Consider the following 4,645-nt stretch of genomic DNA (forward strand, 5'->3'; position numbering starts at 1 on the left):
GGATTCGTCCGGATGCGCGCTGGGGTGGTAGGGGGTTCCGCATCCCGTGCAGCATGGGTGCAGCCCGTTGAAACGGAATGCGCGACCCGGCTGCTTTGGGTCGAGCCCGTGGGACGCGGGATGCGAGTCGCAATCATCCACCGTCCGAAGCCTGCAAAGGCGGGACGCGCGTCCCGACCCCCGCTCCCCCGTCTGCAGTGCTGCTCGGCACTTTGGAACCCCCCGCGTGGGATTTGCTTGGGTGCCCCACTGGGGTGGGTTGGGGGGTTGCTCATCCCTAGCTTGCCCCAGCGTGTGGGATGCGAGGCCGGGCCATCCGACGCTCGAATTCCGTGAAGGTGGGGCGCGCGTCCCATTTGCATTGCCCGCTCGATCATTTGGAACCCCCCGGGGTGGGGGTCGCCCGGATGCCCCGCGGGGGTGTTAGGGGGTTCCACATCCCGCTTTGGCCCGTCGATGGGGGATGCACGACCCGACCGCTTGAGGTCAAGTCCTCGGTGCACGGGACGCGAGTCCCGGGCACCCGACGTTCGAATCCCGCAAAGGCGGGATGCGCGTCCCGACCCTCCCCGTTAGCAATGCTGCTCGATCATTTGGAACCCTCGAGGTGGGATCCGCCCGGATGCCCCGTTGGGGTGGTAGGGGGTTCCGCATCCCGCTTAGCTCGGGCTTGGTCCGTGGATGCGGGATGCGCGGCCCGTCTGCTCGGGGACAAGCCCCCTCGGTGCGTGGGATGCGATGCCCGACCATCCACCATCTGAAGCCCGCAAAGGCAGGATGCGCGTCCCGACCCTCCCCGTTTGCAATGTTGCTCGATCATTTGGAACCCCCAGGGTGGGAGCCGCCCGGACGCCCCGTTGGGGTGGTAGGGGGTTCGGCACCGCATCCCCACTCGCTCGGCCCTTTGCTGTGGGCTGCCCGACCCCTTCGCCCTGGATGCCTGTCCCAGGCGCGCAGGTCTCATTGCCCGGTCGTCTGCCCTCCGTATCCCGCGTGCGTGGGGAGTGTGTCCCGGCCCTCCCCGCTTGCAATGCTGGTCGGCACTTTGGAACCCCCCGAGGTGGGATTCGCCCGGATCCCCCTCAAGGATGGTATGGGGTGCCCCTCCCCCGACGCGCAGCATTGGCCCAAAATGTGTGAGGGCGGACGTGGGATGGTGTTCGTTGGCTTGGTTGAGCTCGTGCTCCCTGTCCAAGTGCTCAATCTCTCCATCCACCTTCGGTCGTGTTTGCGGCCGCACGCACGCGGACTTGGGGTGGGGGGGGCATCTCTTGTTGGCCAGGTTGACCCCGTTCTCGCCATCCGTGGCCTCCAACCCCCTCGCCCCTTCGGCCGGTTCCACAGCCTTATGCGCACGGACGGGGGGTTGTGCTCCACCCATGGATATTTTGGTGATGCGACCGCACGCGCGCGGACTTGGACGGTGTTGGATGGCTCGTTTGGGCTCTCTTTCCCTATCCATGCTCTCTCTGTCCCTCCCCAAACCTTTTCGCCCGATCACGCGACGCACGTGCGCGGAGATGGGATGGTGTTCGTCGACAGGGTAGGTCCCGTGCTCCCTATTTGTGGGCCCCGTCCCCACCCTCCCTCGCCCCTTCGGTCGGCTCCGCGGCCCCACATGTGCGGACCTCGGATTGTGCCCCCAGCACAAATATTTCGGCAACGCGGCCGCGTGCGCAAGGACTTGGACGGTGATTGATGGCCCGATTGATCGCTCTTTCCCCGTGCTCGTTCTCTGTCCCGCCCCACATTTTGGCTCGATTACACGGCCGCGCACGTGCGGACACGGGACGACATTCATAGGCAGGGTTGGCCCCGTGCAACCTGTCCATGGACCCCGTCCCCCCTCGCCCCTCCGGTCTGTTCCATGGCCCTTCTTGCACGGACGTCGAATTGTGACCCCCAACAAATATTTCGGTAACGCGGCCGCCCGTGAGCGGGAATGGACGGCGTCGGGTGGCTCGACTGAGCTCTCTTTCCCTGTCCATGGTCTCGGTCCCTCCCCCCATTTTGGCTCGACTACGCGGCCGTGCGCGCACGGATATGGGGTGGTGTTCGTGGGCAGGGTTCATCTCGAGCGACCAGTCCAGGGGCTTCGTTCCCCCTCGCCCCTTCGGTTGGTTTCGTGGCCCTTCGTGCGCGAACATCGGATTGCACCCCCCAAGGAATACATCGACGATGCGGCAGCGTGCACGCGGACTGGGGAAAGCACCCCCCCCTAACAAATACATCGGCGATGCAGCTGCATGCACGCAGACTCGGGCGGTGCCCGATGGCTCGATCGAGCACACTTTCCCAGTCCATGGTCCCGGTCCCTCCCCACATTTTCGCTCGATTACACGCGGTCGAGCGCGCGGACAAGGGACGGTGTTCGTTGGCAGGGACGGTCCCCCATGACCTGTCCGTGGGCTCCGCCCCCCCTCGCCCCCTCAGTCTGTTCCGTGGCCCTTCATGCGCGGACGTCGGATTGTGCCCCCCAACAAATATTTCGGTAATGCGGCTGCGCGCACACGGACGTGGGATGGTGTTCGTTGGCAGGGTTGGTCCCGTGCGACCCGCCCATGTGCGCTCCCTCCCCCCTTCGGTTGGATCTGAGGCCCTTTGTGCGCAGGCATCGGATTGTGCCCCCCAATAAATATTTCGATAACACGGCCGCGCGCGCACAGACTTGGACGGCGCAGGATGCCTCGATTGATCTCTCTCTCCTAGACAATGGTCTCGGTCCCTTATCACGTTTTTGCTCGATTTCGCATCCGCGCGCGACGGTGTCCTATGGCAGTGTCGGTCTCGTGCTACCTGCCCGTTGGCTCCATCCCCCCTCTCGCCCCTTCGGTCGGTTGCGCAGCCCTCCGTGTGCGGACTTCGGATTGTCCCCTCCCCACCCACCCAAATGTTTCAGGTGTTCTTGGGCGGGTTTGGTCCCGTGCTACCTGTCGGTGGGCTCAGAGTCCACCCTCGCCCCTTCGATCGGTTCCGTGGCCCTTTGTGCATGGACTTCGGGTTGCATCCCCTTGCAAATATTGCGGCAACGCGGCCGCGCTCCCACGGACTTGGACCCCATAGGATGGCTCGATTGGGTTCTCCTTCCCTGTCCGTGGTATCGGTCCCTCCCCACATTTTCTCTCGATTATGTGGCCGGGCGCCCGCGGACATGGGATGGTGTTCGTTGTTGGGGCTGGTCCCGTGCGACATGTCCATGGGCTCGGACCCACCATCACCCCTTTGATCAGTTCCGTGGCCCTTCGTGTGTGGAAATCGGATGCCCCCCCCACCCAAATATTTCGGTAATGCATCCGCGCTCCTGCGGACTTGGATGGTGTTGGAAGGCTCGATTGTGCTCTCTTTCCCTGTCCGTGGTCTCGGTCCCTCCCCACATCTTTGCTCGATTACACATCCGTGTGTGCGGATGTTGGCCGGTGTTCGATGGCAGGGTTGGCCTCGTGCAACTAGCCCACGGTCTCCATCCCCGCTGGCCCCTTCGGTCGGTTCCCTGGCCCTTTGCATGCAGACTTCGGCTTGCGCTCCCCTCGCCAATATTTCGGTAATGCGTCCACGTGCGCACAGACTTGGACGGTGTTCGATGGATCGCTTGAGCTCCCACACCCCGATCGAGGTATCCATCCCTCCCTGCTCCTCTGGATTAGATGGTCGCGCACCCACGGACCGGGGACGGTGTTCGTTGTCAGGGTTGGGCCTCGAGCTACCTGTCCATGGTCTCTGTCCCCCCTCGCCCCTTGCTTGCGCGGACCACGGATTGTCCCTTCCCCCAAATATCTCCGCTATGCGGCCGCATGCGCAGACTCAGATGGTGCGACCCCCATATCTCGGCATTGCTGCTTTTCGATATCTCATGCTCGGTGGTGCTCCACTGTCGGTTGCCCGAAGATGATCCTCCCTCATGCATTCTCGGGTCGCAAGGCTCCACGTGCGCGGGGTGGGCGTCGGGCGCGACGCGGCCACGATCGTGTTGGCACGTGAGCGGTCTCGGATTCGCATCCAGCACTGGTCTACCTGCCTCACCGCAGCCAACCGTCGATGGGTGCTTCCCTTCACTCTTGCTCGGATGACATTTCTTGTGTCCCGTTGCAGCATGCTAGTTGCCCGTGTGGCCTACCCCCTCAGTTCGGTGGGGGGGAGGGGACTCATCGACGTCCCATGTTTCCCTTCTGACTCCCCCGCCTTCATTGTGGCGGTGGGGGGCGGACCTCGTGCGGTCCTCAAGCGCCCTTGGTGGGGGCCCTATTGTGGCCTCCCGTTCCATCGGGCTGCCCTTGTCGCCTCGATCTCTCGTGGATTTGGTGGATGCGTCAGGGTTGGGGCCCCTCTGCCTCGTGTCCCGTCTCCAGATCGGTCGGTTATTGTTTCCTGGCCCGATGTGACGACGTCTGGCCCGCCCCAGGCCTCTCCCTCTCCAGAGGGGGATGGTGGGGGGCAGGGATTCGACGTCGCTAGAGGATGTGCTTCCTGCTTGATCCTGCCAGTAGTCATATGCTTGTCTCAAAGATTAAGCCATGCATGTGTGAGTATGAACTAATTCAGACTGTGAAACTGCGAATGGCTCATTAAATCAGTTATAGTTTGTTTGATGGTACATGCTACTCGGATAACCATAGTAATTCTAGAGCTAATACGTGCAACAAACCCC

This window comes from Elaeis guineensis, chromosome 16 (genome assembly GCF_000442705.2).
Source record: "Elaeis guineensis isolate ETL-2024a chromosome 16, EG11, whole genome shotgun sequence".
NCBI classification, from domain to species: Eukaryota; Viridiplantae; Streptophyta; class Magnoliopsida; order Arecales; family Arecaceae; genus Elaeis; species Elaeis guineensis.